Raw genomic sequence first — 21479 nt, 5'->3', positions numbered from 1 at the left:
TTATACAAGCTAATTAAAAGATCGTTACTGAAAGCAGTACAGAATATATCTTTAATTACTTGCAATACTTGGAATGGCCTGCGGCCTTCAGATGTATCTCTACCATAACCACATTCAACTCTTCTCCTCAAAGTATATTATAATTGTTTACTGATTTATCATTAAGCTCTTATATCAGAGAGCAAATTCAGCCTTCCACAACCACTGACTACACAGTTCTGAGGAAGAAAATGAGGAGAGGACGATGTGCTAGTGAAATCACAGCGTTTATTGAAAGATTCAGGACTTAGTGTTTGTTTTCATTAACATCCGTAGAGTCCTAAGAGTCAGCAAGAAGCTCTGTTAGTCTGTTCATAGATCTAAGGTCCTGATTTACAGTCAAGTCCCACATAGCACTTCAATGTACCTAAAGCAGAAACTAGTGCCTACCTTACTAGGTTCCACTTGGGCAAAACACTTCCAGTTATGCATCGTTGAATCCTGACCCTACTCAGAACAACACATACATAAGTTCTCTCTTGAGCAGTCTTAAAACTCTTCTTTCTCTCATTACAAACAGATATCAATAGGAAATGCAGGAAGACTTTAATTTTAAAGGCAACTCTATTTTAATGTTACCTGGCATATCCTAGTTTAGATCAGGACTCCAACAGCAGCAACTGTTAAGGCTGATTATTTCCAAGTTTTATGTTGATCTCACACCAATTTTTCCCAGAGTTATCAATTAGGTAATCTGTAGATGAGGACAGAGAACGAAGCAACTTCGCTCTACCACACACAATCAAAAATAAATGGAATTTGAACAAAAGAAGCAATGTTCTTTCTGGTGAAATTTGAATATGGCCAAGTTACAAAACACTACAATTCAAATTTTCAGGTATCTGTGTCACCTCCAACACACACCCCATCTTAAGTCAGCTTTTAAGATGTAAGCGTCAAACAACTGAAGTTAGGAAACACAGGAATTCAGGTTGTTTGGGCAAGCTCTTCATTTGCAATGTCAATTTTCACTAGGATACTTTTTATGACACACATGTTTTTCTCCCTGTTAAGTTGTTGTACCAGGTATAGGCAAAAAAAGCCACGAAGAGGCTGTACCACTGCTGGCTGTTTGACATTGCTCAAGTATATGGCACCACATTTTCCTGGTCTGCCTGAAGCTCTGCAAAACTCCCAACTTTTCAAGAACATCAAGCATTCACCCAGCTCCTAAGGAGCAAGAATTCTTTGTCTCGAGTTAAGTGAAAAGTAAAGCAAAAGAACAGACGTTACAGCCTGAATTAGCTCTGTACTTTCAAGAGTTACCTACACAAAAGTCAGACTATTATCCCATGAGTAAAGGAATGACGCTTTAGAATACAAAAAAAAATAATTAGTTTTGAAGAGAGAGAGAGAAAGAGTTTTCTTTCTATGAATAGGACTTTTCAGTGCATACAGCTGCTTGAGCAGGTACGTGTCTTCATGCATGCATCAAGAAAAAAAGAAAGATTTCAGAAACCAAAATGCTGCTTTTGGACTATATTGTGTTCGTGCACTGCTAAGGCTGATGATGTGCCAGTATGAGCCGGCTCATCAGATGGGCACAAGCTCTCTCTGTTCTTTCCTATGAAGGTGGCAGATAAAAGACAAGGCATTCAAGTAGCTGACAGGGTAACCTGTAAGTGCCTGTCCTGAGCAATCTACTTGTCAGCTTTCCTGGCTAAGAGAGGAGACGTGTGCCACAGCTGTCAGCTTTGTGTCATCTTTCCTCTCTGCCTTTCATCGTCCTTCATCCCATGAATGGAGGTTTTATTTGACTTTCTTTTTTTGGCCCAGCTCACAGGAGGAGCTCCTTTGTCCCACTGCCCTAATGCAGTGAGTGTGCAAACCTGGCCAGCTCCAGGAACTACTAAATGAAAAAACATACGACACAAGGAAGCCATCGTTGGTCAAATAGGCACACTGAGGCCTGGAGATGTAAACTCACACGTACTCCAGAGGTGAGCTAACACATAGACTGCCCTCTGGGACACTGCAATACACTGGCCACTACATACGATGCAATGCAGAGAGGATGGGGCTCTCCTGCCAGGTGATTCCAGCAAGCGTTTCTTCATCATAGCAAGAGTAAATTCTTGAGAAAACAAGGAATCTCAAATCTGCTTTTATTTCCCAGTGACATCAGTAACATCACAGACAGCAGTAGCTTTCAAGCTCAATGTGGAAAATGTCTGCACCTGTTTTGTTCCTGTAGGCATCTGGCAGAGCCATCCAACTCAGGCACTTTTCGTTGGACATTCCTGTGGGAACAATGAGCACTCCTCAACTAACTTTCCACCTACCACAACCATCCAACAGAAAGTGCAGAACAGCTTACGAACTCTGCCTTGGATGGCTTCTTAGCCATCTAAAACATAACCGTGTCTTTAGGCAAAGGGCAACTCCTCAATTGCCTGGAAAGGCCAATATACACAATCATGTATGAGAAAGGAGACTGAACTTCCTGTATGATTTTAGAAAAACCATGAAAGATCAAAAGACAAAAGCATGGCTAGAGACTGGCAAGGGGACACTTAATTCTGTAAAACAGGACAGCTACGAGTGGAAGACATAAGGAGAAGAAGAAAGAAGACTATTGGAAGTGTAATTCAGGAAGCATAGCACACAGGGAAATACAGGCATCAGCAACCAGAGCTACAACCTCCACAAGGGGCCATGGTATCACAAGCAGATGGGTTTTATTGTCAAACAGACACTAATGAAGTGTTTCCATTCAGATATGTCAACAATACTCTGCTTTGATAAAGAATATTTCACCATTCCTGAATCAAAGTTTTTCTTCCCCTAACTTTTTAATCCTTGCCTATTAGAGATGTAAAACACCAGATGTAAAGGTACATAAACTTTTTTTGTACTCTTCAGAATGAAACCCCACTGTGAAAGCAGCCCTTCTTTCAGCACAGAGGCACACAACAACTTCTACAATTCCATGAAAGTAAATGGCAAAGTAAATACTGAAATGTCCCAAATGGAAATTCCAATTCTGCTCATTTTTCCCTGCTGGCTTCTGGGAGGCAGCAGATAAAAGTACATTAAGCTCTCCTCTCCCTTTAGATATCCACTAACAAACTGACATTCGTTTCAGTGTTTGAGCATTAGGAAAGGAAAGCAGAACAGGCTCAGACTTCAAGTGTGGACAAACCACAGGAACAGAAAAAGAACAAGTGAACAAGAAAAAGCATTTACAATGGGAAGGCAAGTGTTCAGCTGGCAAACAGCTCTCAGTTGTCAGGAATTAGCTGTCAAAAATACAAGTTCCTGCATGCTGAGCTCTGGGCTTTTCTAAACCACCCATTAGAGAGATGAATTTTTAGATAACTTAACATGACATTTGCAAGGTTCACACTGGTCATTCTGCTTGGGTGTTCCAGCCCTCCGCTCACTCAGCCTCTTCTGCCTGCACGTGCTCTGCTTCTCTCCAAGTAAACTGCTGCTGTTTTCCATTGGGATTTGCACCACACAGCATCACTCCTGGTACCCAATGAACACCACAAACCATCGCTGCCATCACCAGTAGCGCAGATCCAGAATTTGGATCACCTCTACTGCTGGGTAGCGAAACTTCATTTCGGATAAAAACAGCAGGCACAAGCCATTTCCAGTAGTTACACAGCTTGTAACAGATTCTTTGGGAGGTCATTCAGGAAGTGTAAATTTTGGATTGAAATCTTCAACAGCTCAAACTTGCATGGCTTGCAAAAAGACCATTATTTGTAGAGCACGAGCATCTGCATAAGTCAGTGTTTCTTACACAGTTTTATATTTCCACATACTCTGCTTCCAGAGAAAGGCAGAGTTCTGGGAGGAAAGCTGTTGAGCTAAAGGTAATTGCAATTATTTAAACACTCTCAGAGCATGTTGTTTGCCTTCGTTTTCCCAAGAGTTATTAGGAAATAAACACACTGAAATTTTTGAAGCAATGGTTATTTGAGACCTGAAATCTTACTTTTGCAAGCAACAAATACAAGTAAAGCTTATAAGAAAGGCAGCAATCTTCATGCTGGAAAAACTGGGAAATAAAAAAAAAATAAAGTAAGAGCAATTTTCCTATCTTAGATATAATTACGATTCCCATCTGCAAAACTTACACTACTCAATCACCTCATAAGCTTATCCAGTCAGGGAAGTCAGGCACAGAGCCTGACATCAGATGCGGGAAGTATTTTAGTCACTGAAATGATCCTTGGACCTGACTTTCACATATCCACCCCATGCCCTAAAGGAAGCTTCTTGGGTTGGTGAAGAAGCTCCAGAGCATCGACATTTTCTAAACTGCCTTTATTCCTAGAGGAAAAATTCTTAAGGGAAGGGCTGTTTGTGAAAATAGCTCCAGAGCACTTCTGAAGAAAGCAGCATCTTGGCTCTGCGTGGAAAGAAGACCTCAGTGAAAAGCACATTAAGGTCAAATGTTATCAAAACAAAAAATGCAGCCAAACATAAAACGCCACTTCATGTAAAGTGTAAGTTATTGCTATTGTTCAGCAAAGGAAAAGATAATTCACAACCAAGAGAATGTGAAACTTCAAAATATTGTAGCACAAATTATTATTACAGATGTGCTCGCTGTTTTGAACAAAAATTATAGTAGGACCATTGCTGATATGTGTAAAACACTCAGGAGATAATCCTTCTTAACACATCATCATTATTTGGCAAGAAAACAAACACATGCAGCAGATTTACCACAGCACTTGCATTTGATCAAGTGCACAATAATCTAATTCAAATCAACACCATAATTAGAAAGCAATTGCTGTATAATCAGACATCAAACACAAAATCACCCTGGCTGTTTCTAACAAAACCACTTTGTGCCAGTTCAGTTCCACGCCATTTGGAGTTTTTACTCAAGAGCTGACAGTCCTGAGACTTCCTGAACCCCCTTCCTAATTCTTTCCTTAAAGGAATAGTGGAGATACAGAACCCAATGTCAGACAGCTTCTGACCATGAACTGGCATCAGTGAGCTGCAGAAGGGACCACAGCACATTGCTGCTCTCTACAACAGTACCAGAAATGCAAATGTGCCAATTTAATGCCATTCCCATTGGTGTATCTTAACCCTACACCACGGCTTCAGAGCCAGCTTTTACCTGTGATCTTATTCCTGAGATGAATACAATCTCAGAGCCAGGAAGCCAGGCTGATTAGGAAAGCAAAAAATAAAAATAAAATAAAATCACTGTAGGTGTCAATATTAACTCCAGTCAATTGTTATATACAAAGGGACAGTTTTATGAGAAGATTCTTTTGTACTACGCATCAAATAGCCTTGTAATAATTGTATCTTTCTCTCTGAAGAGCCTCAAAGCGAACTATTTCAAAGGCAGGAAGAGGTGAAGCTCTCTAATTACAGAGCCTGAGATATGCACAGCAAAGTATTAAAATAAACGATATAGACGAATTATCAGAGAAGAGTGGAGCCGATAAACCATATTTAGTACACTAATCCTGAATGTTTGTTTTGCATTCTTTGAACCTTTTAAGATGACAGGTTCTGATCAACTGCTTCCCTTAGAGGTTGGCAGCTTTCCTGCTCTAGCATTTAATTTCTGTTTGATGTTCTCAACTTTGTGTCAATGTACAAACTACTGTTAAGATATATAGTAGTGATTAAAATAATTCATCCATCTGGTTATAATTAAAGACCTAGTTAAAAGTAATGACAGCTTGATCTAGCAAAGCCAGCTCTCATCTTAAAAAAGACCTGCATATATCCAAGAAGTTACACTGTAAATGGGACTATTGCAACACGGCCATTAAATTTTAAGTGAATTAATAAAGCAGTTTCATGAAAAAGTCTTAATGACATTTACTGGCAAGACAAATATGGCAGAAATTACAAGTACCTCCAGTTGCTGCCTATGATAATTCATTGCCTCCACAAGGCCTCAGAAGACATCCCCTCCTGTGGCATATACGTACATTCTGGCAAGTAGATTTTTTATTCATTTGCTACCCCATAGGGGTGGAAAGTGCTTGAGAGCAGTGACCATTGTTCTCTGCAAGACAGCTGAATGGCTAAAGCCATACATAAACCAGTTCTCACTCCACTGAACCTGATGGTTCAAATTTAAATCAATGCTGGCTAATATATATATATATATATTAAAAAAAAGGAACATCAATGCAGGAAAAGCACCAGCAGGTACATCTAACTACTTCAAGCATCACAAACACTAATCTTCCTGAATAAAGAAAATAGTCAAGAGAGTAAGAACCATGGACCCAGGCAAAAATTAATTAATTTAATGAAATACACAAGCGCATTCCCCATAAACATGGATAAGCTTGCATTCCACTTTATGGCTCTGCCTATTTCTGGCACAAGATGTTTACTTATGTACTTACATTACAAAATACTGTCAAGGCAGAAATAGCACAGATTACATCAATCAGCCTGTTCAGAGAAAGAATTTCTGTTGTCATGAATAAGAACAGGATCGTATCTGGAAGCTGAAATATGTAAATAACTGATTTTGACTTTCCAGGAGTCTCTGAAAACTGGAGAACATTGTTGTGAGTGTCTGTTCCAAATGTCTTTCAAAAGTTCCAGCAAAGCAAAAAAAAAAAAAAAAAAAGCGTAATTAGTCAACTTTGGCTCTGAACTAACATTAACTTGATCTGAAGGGATTGTTTCATTTTGATTTTGAAATGCTTTAAAAGGGCAACTCTGAAACACAAATACCTCCTGGAAATACTAAGATTTTGAGGTCTGCTTGAGTTAGATGATTTTTGTGTTTTGTTAGAAGTAGTATTTGGACACAGTGGCGGGTGTTTGTGAAACTGTTGCCCCAGCCACATCTGCAAGTTTGCTGGAAAACCTGGTTTCTAACAAAAACTTTAATCTAAATCAGGAGTTGGGATTATTTCTCAGTTTTCAACATCCACAGAGATTCTTGCACACTTCCACTGCCTTCTTCTCAATGAAATCTGCAACTACAAAATTGCAGTCTTTCACAGAAATTCACAAAATCTTACACATTCACCTTTGTGATGCTATTTTAACAGATGCAGGCAGTGAAGCCCTGAATCCCATCTTCATTCTCACTCCAGATATAAAATAATATATGGATGAAAATTTTTACTGGTGCTTGCAGCTTTTTTCTCTTGTAGCAAAAAACAAACAAACAAACAAAAAAACTAAAATAAAAACCATAAAACTCTACTTTCAGTTTGTATCTTGACCTTCTGCTGTTCTTGTATATTACTGATTGATCAGTCTGCAAAGCCTAACTGATGAAGCCATTAATTAATACAGATCTTTTCACATAGTATTGATTCTACACCTCAATTGCTTGGAATCATCTTGCCAATTGACTTTATTTTAATGCAAGTCTCTTTCACACAGGTCTGCCTTCTTTTCCTTACTTTATGCATGTTTTCTTTGCTCCTCAATGTGAGGACTGAACTCCCCGTCACACTTTTTCTTCTTTAATAGACACTCAGTTTTTCTCATATCCATGCACCTTTTGCACTTGCAAGTCCTAGCAAAGCACCTGATACTAGAAGATATAACTAGCGAACTAGAATCCTTTTCTCACAGTCATTTGCCTTACGGATCATACAGTACATTTGCAGTCATCTTCAGTGCACGTGCCTCTGTTGCTACGTCTGATCTAGGCCCAGGAATAGTGAAACAAAGGCAGCTGTTAACATTTGCAACCAGCCAAGTGAAAAGCTGAAGAAAACTCCGGAGAGGACCTAGAGTTGTGAGATCTCCAGTTAGATAGCCAGAGCAACTTTCCATGACCTTTCTGAGAGAACCAGAAATGCCTGGCCACTTGTCAAAACTGAACGTCCAACCCGACCGCTGAAGGAAACCCATAATAAAAGATAGCCAAAGCAATATCAAAGGCAGAAAAATCCATGAGATGCAACTGATATGATTGTTTTGGGAACAGAGTTTTCTGCACTGCATGTTCTATACTGCACACAACCTCAGCATCTCCTTTAGGAGATCTTTTAATAGGCTAAAAACAATCCAAAATCTCAAAAAAAGTACCACAAGAGACACCGAAGGGATTGGGAGAGAACTGCCAACACAAAGAGGCAGTTTTTGCATCAATCCCACTCTTACTTCTCTCTATAGTATACTATAGTATACTACTACCTCCTGGCCCCAAAATTATTTCATGCTATTGAATGCAAGCAAAGACAAACCCTAGCTCCTAAAGCCTTCTGGACCCGTTTCCTATACTAAGTACAACTATTGTCAGCAGCACAAGTCTGTTTTAAGCTGTGTTCAAACCATTTGTTTGATATTTTTGTTGCCCTTTTATGTTTTAATAAAAAATGACATTTTGTTACCATGCATACATTAACTACATTATTTTTGTATGTGGCCCAAGAGAATTTCTCTTCACTCCGTGCAGGCCAGGCAAGCCAAAAGACTGGACACTCATGCATGTTAGTCAATATATTCAGCCTCTGAAAGCAACAGGACACTTTAATCTGGTATCTAGAGTGGATCAGTGATACAAACAACTCTGAAGGAACACCCAGAGACAAGAGACAGATAAAGAAGACAGACGTCATAGGTTCATCAGAAGAACAGGACTAGGGAACAAATGCAGGCTTTGGTGTCATTGCAGACCAAACGTCTGTATTTTTGTGACATGGTGCCAGTAACATCAATGCTTTAAAAGCAGAGGCAAGCTATCTGCTCTGAGAACTAGACTCAGAACCTGCTGCTGTCAGCCTTCCAAAACCAGATGCTCATCATTCCCTGTGTTGTTCTCAGAGTACAGAGCAGCTGCTGGGCTTCAACCCATATCTCAACAACAAGCATTCCTTACTGCAAGGATCCACAGCCCTGGACACCACACACCTCACACAGCAGAAATCTCTCCCTGAAGACTGTTGCCAATGAGAATCAGTTATCATTGGTATTATGTGAGTATCATTGTATTCAGTTCTGGAGATCAGCATACTTCACAGAGTAAATTCATTCCTAGCCCTGAATTTTGCAGGAAGGTTTTTTTTTTTCCCCTGCAATCATACCATCAGACTCAAAAGTCATGGGGTGAGATTCATGCCTTCCTGTGTTGATATGCCAGCAATTGGACTCTATTCCAACCTGGTCACTGATCACTTGTAATTCTTCTTATTTATGACAAAGCAGCAAAAAGAGGCAAATGGATAAATAATCAGAGGTAAGTGATATAACTAAATGACAACAATATCTCAGCAAGAAACAGACAACTGGTACAAAACACTTGATCATATTCCAAAGACCATCTCTTCTACACAGGACAGACCCATGTCCAGAGGAATCTCCAAGAACTCCTTTCAGCTATGAATACAAATACTGTAGAAACCTGACTCACTTCAGCCATTCAAGGTCCAGCTGTTCTTAATTTACTTCACTGCTCAAAATGAACTGCTTGAATTTGTAACTTTTAGTCCTAACAAAAGGCTCTACATTTTGGGACTAAGGTGGAAAGAGGAGTGGAAAACTGGCTCACCCTGAGCTACTGCTGAGTTGACAAGCACAGAAATCAGAGTTAACATGCAGTAGCAAACAGGGAACCTCAGTGAGCAGCAAGGTCTATAACCCATGTATTCAATGCTCACCACTCTCTTCCCAGGATGTGAGGGATCACCACACATTTCCTTTGCAAACTTCTTTCCACAGTTCCTAACTCAAGTCCAGCATTACTTTGTTTAAAACGAGGTAGCATCCAAATAATCTTAAATAACATTAGATTGTATGGGATTATGAAAATACTTCATCTGCTGATTTTTTATTAAAGTCAATTGAAACCAGTCATTAGGATTTATCAAATGTAAAGAGAACAGATTTCCAGGAAGTTTCTCTATTGGTAATCTTGATGTAACTGAAAATGAATTATCCTTGGGAAGCAGAACATACAGTAACAGAACAACATGGGAGCATATGCCATTCTCCTAAAAAAACTACCAAAGATGGAGATAGTGTGACCCACCTAGAGCCAGGCTGTCTGTTCAGCAAAGCATGACAGATCTGTGGCATGTCTCAGCATTTCCTTACGCACAGTGCAACTGAGCTGCCCCAGCACTCACACAGGAGGCCCTGGGAAAATGAGTCTGTAACATCCAGTAGTTGTGTTTGCCATCCATTTGCAGCATGACACTAGGGAGCTGCTATGTGAAGTGATTCATCAACACCTCTGCTAGGTTCTGCTGCCAAGTGAAACTCAACTGGGCATTTACCCCTTTACGCAGCTCCTATCTCTTTATTCACAGGGACTCCTCATCAAAATCTTGGCACAACCCACGTTGGTCCTCTCATGCTGCAGGAAGGAAAAGCTAAGCGTAGAGGCCATCTGTACTGCAGAGCATACATCATTTCTCTAGCTAACACACTCATCTGGCCAGGGTTTCATGGACTGCTTTACAGAGCAGTGGACGCTGTCCAGAGCTCTCTGCTCAGTGTCCCTGACAAGATGGCCATCAAAGACTAGGTTAGGGGTCAGCCACCCAAAGCCATTAGCACTCCAAAGTGATTGATTAGCATCATGTGTGGTCTCAATCAAGAGCTAGTAATAAGTTGCAATTCATTAATCCCATTTATGTGTTTGCATAGCCTTGTCTGGGATTTCAGTGAATAAAAAGGCTTCATACTGCGACTGACGCACTGCATAACCTGATGAAGACAACGAAAACTCACACAGTGAATTAAGAACTATATGCAAATCCTGTGTTTGGAGAATTTCAGCTCAGGTATTCCTAAGTATCAAGCAGACCAGCTCTGCAGCATCATCAGCTCACTTACAAGCAGCACCAAGCTGCAAGCTTTCTTCCATAGCTTTCTGTGTTGTTTTCTTTTGTGTGGCTTTTTTTTGTTTGCATTTTCCTTGAGTTTTAAAATAACTTTTTAAAGAAGTTATAACCAAATGTCACATCCACTCCAAACTTCTCTTCCTATTCAGAACATTACAACTTCACTGCATTTCCTGTTTGATGGCTCTTGCTTTTGCTCCTGTGCTCCACAGCAAAAACCTGTTCTGAATATTCCTCTCCCACCACACACACAACTGCCCTGTTTTTCTTTCATAGTTCCCTGCATGGAGCCCTCTCAGCAAATAAGTTGGTTCTACGCCCCAACTGCACACACCACATTTTCAACAGGCCAGATTTCTACCATCCGCTGAGTCCTGTGCTTGGCTCCAGGCTCCTCCACCAGCATTAAAGCCACTCATGCCTGCCTCTCCTCCTGTCCCCAGAGGTCTCCTTAATGAATTATAAAAATAAAGGGTGAAATTAGGCTCCAATGAAGTCAATGGGAATGTTCCCACTGATTTTAATAACACCAGGACTGACCTCAGCACTCCAAATTGCAGCACAAGGCACTATTTCATAAAAGAAGGATGACAGTTTTTCCATCTTCTCCACTTTTGAAAATAATCCACAGATTGACAGTGAGACACCTTCCATGACAGAAATACTAAAACTCAAAAGCTTTGCAAAACACAGCATGTTTGAACCACTTACCTCTCAGCAGAAATCATCATATCTGAGAAGGTGGCTATGTTGGAAACTGCACCCACCTAAGATAGTTCAAGGAATTAGCTGATCATATGGCTGGGTGTCCAGAAGCTGTTAAAACTTCTCCCAAAATAAATTAAATACTTGATTACTTGATGTAAAAAAAAAAAAAAAAAAATTAAGAAAGTCAAGCTATTTCAAGATGGATAGTTTGAAAGAGTTAAGTGGAGCTCTTGTTTTCCTATTTTCCTTTTAAGAGGGTATTAGTTGGTTAAAAATAGATCTGAATAATAAATGCCTTTAAGTGTCCCCAGGCTCCCTTTTGTAGAAATGTTTTCAGCATTTCATGTGGGGAAAAATTAAGTACCAGTGAAAGGTAATGATATTTGGTCTCTCAACTGCAAAAGAACAGTAAGCATATTAAAGGTGACCAACAAATAATCGTTTAAACAATTCAAAAGCTATGCAACTATGCACTGGAGCCTAAAATAAACAAGGTAAAGAATATATTGGCCAAATAGTACATTTAAACACACTTTTTTCTGCAAATCCCTTAAACACCAATCTAAAAGGTTCTCCTTCTACATCTTGCCACAACATATGTTGCACCGATGCTCTGGACCACAGTGCCCTGCTGGAAGCAATCTAATGGGGTAGGTAAGTGCCACGTTCAGCACTTAATATCCTCATTTCACATCCATAATCCAGAACAAGGTTTTCTTTATTTCTTCAAAGGAAAGACCACCTCTGCTGAATGCTTACTGACCAACAGCACCAAGTGAAGAGGTGCCAGAAGAACACCCAGTAGGTGCCAAGAAGATTGAGCTCTCCCCTTCAACGGCCTCATTAACTGTTGTTTTATTAATGAAAAGAACAAGAGGAACCAAGCCCCTGGTAATGCTACCTCTCATGATCTCTAGAAAGTCAGAATCAGGCAGAGACTAATCCCCAGAAGATACTCCTTCCCAGCCAAAGTTTCTCACAGGGCAAGAATGGAACTAGAAAGATGAAGAGTAAAAATGCATATAAAGAAAAAAAAAAAAAAAAAAGTGATACAGGAGGGAAGAGTTGTGATTACTCCATAGTGAGGCAATGGAAAAGGAGATCAAAGAAGTCTTCCAAGAGGCATTTTTTTTTTTTCCATTGGGATTCAGTGACTTGAGACCACCCATACAGGTTTTGCCCACTGAACATCTTCTTTGAATACATGGGGAATATCAATTAGTCCTGCTTCAGATAAATCCAAGCAATCAGTTTCCAAGACTGACAACCAACTGTTGTCTTTATACCCATTTTCTGAATTAAAATAGCTCAATTGAGAGCTGAATTTCACCTTGGCATTCAAGAAATGTCAGAAAAGGCCACAAACACAACAGAGGCAAGTACACACCAGGACACAGTCTGGTTGTCTGACTACAGGCAAACTGTTTTCTCTTCCTTCTTGCTTCTCCTAATTTAAACTGCCCCTGTATTTCATTTGCACAATCTTTAAAAAAAAAAAAAAAAACCAAAACAGTAAAACACACTCAATTGTACAAAAATATAGCCACAAGCAGGTTGTCTGGCCAAGCAAGTACAGAGAGCTCCTCTCTAAAGAGGTCAAGGGCAAAGCTCTCATAAAGTTTAGAGTTATCACATTTTGACCATGCTCTCCTTCTCCTTCCCCTCAAAAAAATGTCAGACAAGTTTTCCTAGGGCAAGGATGAGGTAAGGTAAACAGCAACTGTAGCCAAGTCAGCAAACTCACTCTTCCCTCTTTACCAGCTAATTCTGGTGCAAATTGACCATAGAGAACCATCTTGTCATGCAATATTTTCTCCCCCCTTTCAATTTAATTTTATTATTGTCATCTTCAAAATAGTCTCATCTTCCAAAACATTCACGCAGAAGTGATTTTCAAAGCTAACCTTGTCACTTTAACAGGAACAGGGTGTGTGAATCCCTCCAGGCAGCCCTGAGAATCTCAAAAGCCATACTTTTCATTTGATCACAACTCTCAGGTTTTGCATCCCAAATAAGTAATTTTAAACATACTCCCCTATTTCATTAACTCAGAGACACCAAAGGAACTGCAGCTCCCTGATCCTTAGGTCCCCACAGCACTTGCTGACTAAAGCACCGATATGCATCAGATTACATGACAGCTACATGCCTTGTCTGGCTTGTCTGTCTACAAGTGATCTCTCTTGGGAGAAGACTTGCAAGGCCCAGATTACAGCTATCTTGTACCACATCAGCATAAATATTAGAAAATGGAGCAAATTTTAATGGTAGTGATGACCTACTGGTGCATTTATTGGCAAGTAAGCAAATAAGGACACAGTCTATACACACCCCTTCTCCAAACATAGGAAAAAAAAAAAAAAAGAGTTGCTACTAAATACCACACAGACAAAAGGTCTTGACTGCAACATCATAGCAGTTAAATGAAAAAATGAGAGTGAGAATTCACCACTTGTTGGCTCATGCCCCCAAAATATCCATCACAGTCTAAGTACAGTCTAGTCAGATCTTTGAAAACTCCTGTGGTGAGGACATTCTACAGACAGCACAAGCTCCCAGGCACTTTGGAGAAGAGTACCTTTATTTGTGCATATCACTGACTTCAGAGGTCAAACAGCTATTTCAGCTTGAAGAATCACAAAAGGCACTTGCAAAGCGTGATATTTCAATATCTGCACAAAGCTTTTTGTTGGTTGTGGTTGTTTTTTGCCCCTCAAAGCGCAGCACCAGTTGAGATCACAACACCCCCAGAGAGACAGCTACCCATAAGCTTCAAGTTCAACTACCAAAACGCCCCTGTACACGTCACTAACCAACACAACCACTTCCTACTAGAAGAAGAAAAATCTAATAGGAAACGAGTTCCAGCTATTCAGTTCACACAGAAAAGACAGTTTTGCTGCTTCAAAGATATGCAGGGACAGCGTGCTCAGAATCACCCCGACACATCAGTCAGCGGACTGAGAGGAAAAATTAAGGCCTCGAAGTACCTGATTATAGAACTCCAACGCCTTCGCCTGAAGCAGAGACCCTCAGCTGTACAGCAGTTCAGCTCTTATAGGTAGATTTCAGCAAAAGAAAACATTGAGCACCGAAAGGTTCAGATCTCAGGTCTGGTTGTTCTCCATTTCTTTCATCTCCCTTTCTCAGCCCCCTGCAGCTTGTTCCCCCAGCAGTCAGTCAGCAGCTCCAACGGCGGAACGACAGACCATCAACTTCCAAGTGCAAGAAAGATCAGCAGAGACTGCCAGAGAAAAATCAATGCTCATCCCAGGTAGTTTCAATTTTATCCTAAATCCACCAGTCCGCAGTTGAAAGAAACCTAGAAAATTATAGGGAAGACTGAAAGGAAATTTCTTTGCTGTTTCCGACTAATTTGGGCGTGCATCTGTATTAACATTTTAATTCTCATCAGCAAGTATCTTCCAGAAACAGATCTTTCATTCATATTCACTTGCTCTGCTTTGATTCCCATCACAAAGACAGCTCAGAGCACAAGAACTAAATTCTTTCTCACAAATCAAAACCAAAAGATGTGCCCCAACTATTAAAGGATATTAAGTCAGTGGGCCCAGACTACATCTGCAATGAAACCTTTGAGCCACACGCAGTGTAGACAGCAGTTTCTCAGCATCATTTTTCTTTACAGATGCACTTGTACTTGCTGCACCCCTCAACATAGCTCTTAAGGTTAAGAGACAAGCGTGTTGTAGCTTAAACATCAGAAAATAAGCAGGGCAGACCCTCTCCTCACATAAATTTACGTAAGGATTTTTATAAGCCAAAGTTCCAAGTTCTATTTTGTTTTTAATTCTTTAGACGGTCTTGCAACTGGCTCTAGTAATGTCCAATCAAGACAGTCTGCATCAACTTTAATTCTGTAAAACTGAAAGGTAGTAAAAATTATTAATTTGATACACCTTCATCTACCTCATATTCTGTGAAAAAAGGAACCATCTGCTTCTCAGATCTTAGAGATTATTATTAAAAACTCTGACCTGTGAATATTACAGTGGCTCCCACAACTTACATTGTTGCTCATCAGAATTCAAAGACTTGTAGCATGACATGGTGTAGAAATTAGTCTTGTTAGGTTCCAAGAACTCACAGAGTCTACAGAGTTTATAATTAAGCTATGCTATAAATAAAAATGGAAAAGATAATAATTTTGGTTAACAAAGAGATAAAAGCACTAGAGACTCTTCTCCAGTTAAACTTTGATATCCCCAGACCTGCACAAAAAATTTTGGAACATCTATGGTATATAGAAACTGTAGATTCACTGGCATTTTTAGGCCATTTTTATTCCATAATGAAATTATTTCATGTTTAAAATATCCACAAAACAACACTTCTAAACATACGATTTGTTTTTGAGATTACTATTCCTCCCCTCCCACCCCCCCCCTTCTTACTTTTTGAAAGCACGTCCAACATCATTATTCCTGCCTGTATTTTTTTTCTGGTTTGTTTTCCACCTTTCCCCTACCCTTTAAGTTTCCTGGGCTTTCCTTTGTATCCTGAAACTTTTTCGATGCCCTTCTTTGACAACTGTGTTCAGTAACAATATGGGACAACACATACAGAGATAGAATTAAGATATCAAAACCCCACCATTTTAACATTTCTATTTTTAGTTAAAAAGCAAAATATGTTGCTTTTAATCTAGTAAGAAGGCTATTTTTCACCACAGGAACCATGAACAAGATACACTGGCAACATTTGAATTCACTTTACCTAGCTTTAGCTGGCATCATGCTTAACATATTAGATAAAACTATTCATACAGGAATTATCAGTGTTGGTGGAATTAAACTGGTGCTATCCGCTTCTAAGTAATAAAAATAAAGTAAGCTACCTGTTTGTACAAAGTCTTTCTACAGAATTATTTACAAGTTAACTATTCCTCAAATGTATATTGCTAGATTAAACTCTTCCTACTCTTTGATAACACGTATCATTGAAGAAACATCTAAACTGAACTACTAAGAATTTGGAGAAGAAAGCTGTAACAGGACATTGACCTCTTATGAAAACACAGAAGTAAAACATACGGATGATGTTTATTCTGCATGAGTTTCCTGTCGACACTGTTTACTACTGAGCAATAAACACACTTTAACTGTAGAGATATATCTTTAGAAGAGGTATTAAGAATTAAACAGTTTCTGTAAATCTTCTGAGTGGTATTAACATTCAAATTTAAACAAGGTTCCACACATAACACGCATTTGATCATTTAACAGGTCCACATCCATAGTATTTCTGGCTGCAGATAAACAGTTAGTATCTGATTCCCCCGCTTAGTTTAGCCAAAATGCTGAGATTTAGTCTTATTTTAACTAAACACATCCTAAGTTATTTTCATGTTTCTCTCCGGTCACTTTTTCACTGAAGCAAGTTTCTGCAGTGGTGATGGGCTGTAAATGTTTCTTCCTTCCATTTCCCCTCATTTATCCTGCTTCATGGCATTATCTGATAAAAATGCTGTGGACACTCTCACTCCCTCATATAAAACATAAACAACTGGAACATCAAGAAAATTTACCACCATATCGCTATTCCAGCACCACCATGACAACTGGTTGGAGTCCTGATAGCGATTTACGGTGCTAAGCTGGTGACATTGAGATAGTTAGGACTAGATAACACTGCTTCCTCAGCAAAAAGCGAGCCTGAATCAGGAATGGGTGAGGAAATAACCCTCCATATTATTCATGGTAATTCTTCAGGGTAAAAGTATGAAATATCTCAGTTTTCTCCCAAATTTACCTTTTAGCAAGAAACTGCTTTTCAGACTGACATTAGTGTTTCACTACATCCTATAGCAAGCAAGTTGCTTCCCCTCTGTTTGAGGTCAGAGAGGACAGACAATAACTCTTTACTTTCAGAGTAAATGTAATTTCAGAGTAAAATGTAATTGAATCTGATTTCTAAGTCTCCATTTAGAAACAAAGCCTAAACATTTCATGTATAAAACACCAAAATCACAGCTTTCACTTCACTCATTTTTCCCAGGGTGGAAAGATTTGGCTCAAATTGTTTGCCAAGTTCAACTGTGAACAGTTTCAGCTGAACTGGGTTTGATTTCTCAGCAAACAAACTAGATGAGCAACTATTTGTCTTATCTATCTGTAAAAATAACATTGTCAGTTTCAACAAAATTTTTGTCAATAGATAAGATATAACGTATGTAGAGACAGGATGGACACAGCCTTGCTTTGACAAGGGCCTTAGTCGGATGGGACTGCATGTAGAACAGTGCTAACGAGAGGCCCAAACGCTTATTAACCAGTTCCCCAGTGTTGTACTTGTACTTATCCCCTAAAGCACGTGCCACAGCCTGGGGTGCAGTCAGCCTCTCTCTGCCCAGCTTTGTGCTGATTTACATCAGCAGGAACCCCCAGGCCCCAGGTCTTAGCTATTTTTTATGACTGTCACTTACAGTGCCCAGATACTGCAGAAGTGGACTCTTCAAGCCAGTTACATATGTAAGAATAGTATCTAGCAAGTGTGTGCATACAGCCAACCTTCTCCCACTCCTCAGAAAGTCAATGTTCAGAGCAAGCCTGTCCTCTGACTTGTCAACACACACTGCCTCACCGCTTGCCCTTTTGAGATTCCAGGCCTAACATAAGGTGATGGGAACTGAACTTCAGCTCTCAAGAGCACCTGGCTTTGTTATCTCTAAGGATTCAGGAAGATTTCAGGCACTACTGCTCCATGCCATGTCCTGACACTTGACTCACAAAGTGGCACTGGTGTTGGCTTACCTCCAAGGCTGTAGATAGTGACTGTCAGCAGCGAGGTGAAAACGAAAGAGTGGAACAAGAAAAGAGACCCTACTGCTTCTTTCAGGAAAGCAGCATCTGAGATTGCTGAAGAGTCCTTTCTCTTATGATTCTCTGGCTGTCAAGATCTTCTCTACAGAGACTCCAAAGAAGCTGACTTCATATATGCTTTTTTAGCTAACTGACTGTCAGTGGCCACAGCAGAAACCAGGTCAAAAGTAAATAACTGACAGTTTTCATAACAACTTGGATCCCAGAAACACAACAGAATTTGAGGATGCAGTACATGTTCCAAGTTGTAGTAAAAGCAGAAGTTCCCATTTTCATACAATTGGTCCTTTCTTCCATAAGATAAATATATTTGTATGAGCAAAATTTACTCTATTGACTACCCAGAATGAAGATACTGAAAGTCCATAACCCTAGATTAAAGTCCACAACCCCAGACAGTATAACAAATCACAGCTGATAATTTGATTTGTTTTGAATACACTTGAGCCAGAAGCTATAGCCCAATGATAATAGCCTGACATCTCTCTCAAAACAGATAGCAGAATACTAAACTGATCTTCTCTCCATTGTTGATACTTGCCCGTGTTACGTGCATAAGACAGATGTAGGAATGCCCTAGCAAGGAGGGAGATACTGCTTTCAATGAGAAACCAGATAACAGGGAAGAAAGCAGCTGCTTTAGAGAAACTTCATTGCTTCTAAAGCATTCAGGACTGTAGAGGCATTTAGTGTTTGCTCTTTTATCAGTGCAGCTGCAAGTGATAATTCAACCTCCAAGTGGTCTGTGCTTTTGTTCCATTTGAATTGAAAAATGCCCTAACAAAAATCCTTGCTTTGTATCAGGATTATATGCTTGAAAAGAACAGAACAAATTGCATTTAGGGTGATCAAAATGATCTATATTCTTTATCGTGTTGCTAGCCAAGGTTGGTATACACAAATCAAGTTTTACCACTATCTAAATGCTTGATGCGAGTCGAGCGATGCAGCTTTATCAGTCAGTTTCCAAGAGGGAATTACCCAAGAGTTCTTTATTATCATCATTTCAAAAACAGTAGTTGCCAGTGTCACACACAGCCAGCGCTTCACTAGACACCCTAAGCATCTTTATCATCTCAATACCCAAAACACTGGGATATACTATATACAAGACTACATTCGCAAATGTCATTTCTTCTATACAAAAACCACCTTTGTGAGGTACTACATCATGAACATTGTTTCTCTCAAAGCCTCACTTCTTATAACATCCCAGTGTCCTACAGAGCCTAGAGAAAGGCAGTAAGGACCTCCACATAGGAGGAAAACTAAGGCTGTGTTTCTCACACGTTTAGAAACTTCACTCACTGAAATTAAGCCTTTAAATTATTTTGAATGAAATCTCACCTTCAGTTAAAGTGGTACCACTGCACAAGCAGACAAGAGCTCTCCTGCTGAAGAAAATCTACATGCACAAAGTTGGTACTGTATGTTGTGATGTAGTGATCAGAGCTCACTGCCCACCCCAAGGAAACAGCCTACCTAGTGTTAGCTATTCGAGTCCACAGAGAGTCTCGGCAGGAAAAACATATCAACAGACATGCCTACTGGATGCTCCCCATTTCCCAAGCAACAATTTTCCCAAAAAGAAATGTTGATTTATACTATTCATGCTACCATGAGTGCAGGATAAGGTTATGTGATTCTTGGAGCCACCACATCAGGTCATGAATGATGTAGTAATGAAAATTCCTTGCTCACTGCACAGCAAATAAAGACAGGATTGTGGAACCACTCTCTGCTGTGCCTAGCCCTGCATACAGAGGCAGGTTCTCAAAAGAGCCCGGCATAGAGAATGAAGGAGACTTTTGAACATCATCTCACAGACATCTCGCTAAGAATTACCGAGTACTGAGCACTATGAAATCTGATATTTACATCCCCACTTCTAAATACAGGCACCTTATGGGTATGTGTTCACAGAAAGAGTTCTGTGCTACATACACATACCCCGGACACAACTTATAAAAACCTCCTGGGAATTGCTGCAGGGCACAATGAAATACCTTCCTCACAGGCTGGCAAGCTTTAACTTCCCTAACCTCTGAACAGAGGTGAACCTCAAGAGGTTAGCAGATAACCTCATCATAACCCTGGCCTTCCTGCTTAGCTACTGTACTAAAACCTCTCCTGCAGAAGAAACAGGGACTGCTGGAGAATAAACAGAACCTTTTGAGCCTGATTATTTATTTATTTATTTATTTTTTTAAAAAAAGTACTGCATATCTATTGCAGTTTCTAACACCCTCGCTTAGAAATGAAGGTGCCCTATAGATCTAATAGGATCATCCTATATGGAGAATATTTAGATTCCACAATTACTCACACTGCCAAGTCGGAAGTTTTTTCAGGATGCTGGCATCTCTGATTGCTTATGTTTTCAGTCTAAGGATAACTTCCTACAACTTCTTTTTCTCCACAGCACTGATCCACTTGCTGAACTCTAACATTTGACTGGGTAGTTTCTGTACACAGAATACAGATTCTTTTTCGCATAAACCTTCAAAAACAAGTCTTAAGTTTCAGCTTGGCCTTTAGAGATGTGTAAAAGCTTTCATGGACCAAGGGTGTATTTTTAACGGGAGGCAACAGAAAGGATTGGGTTTTTTTCCCCATCTTAACTGACCACAGACTCTAATGTTACTCAAGCTGATAATTGAGAAAGTAAACTAATTAGCATGTATGTTCAGAACCTGCTCTCAGCATTACTACCCAATATCATCACATTGCAACTTCTTTTCCACATTTTCCCAAAACTCAGTTCTTTGAATCAAAGATGCTCCCAAATCTGCTACATTTAGCCGTGGCAAAAATCAGCCTGACACCTGGGTAGTGCTTTCAGAGCATCTGTTGTCTTTACTAAAAAGCATTTTCATCACAAAAGTCAAGAAATAACAATTTCAAGAAGTTCCTGAAACCTCTATTCTAAGTCCCTTAAGTTGTAAGCTCAAGGAAGGAAACGCCTTTGTGACAGCACAGCTGTAGATTAAAAAGATTCCCAGGGCCTCCTGGCTATTCTGACTCTTGGTCTTTAGAATTATATGAATATAGGCTTAAGACCACCCAAACTCCTTCTCCCACCCCCCCCTTTTTTTTTTTTCCCCCTTTTTTTGTGGAGCAGAAGGAG

Source organism: Tympanuchus pallidicinctus, unplaced genomic scaffold (genome assembly GCF_026119805.1).
Source record: "Tympanuchus pallidicinctus isolate F22 unplaced genomic scaffold, pur_lepc_1.0 scaffold1, whole genome shotgun sequence".
Classification (NCBI taxonomy): Eukaryota; Metazoa; Chordata; class Aves; order Galliformes; family Phasianidae; genus Tympanuchus; species Tympanuchus pallidicinctus.
This window is presented reverse-complemented; position numbering follows the sequence as displayed.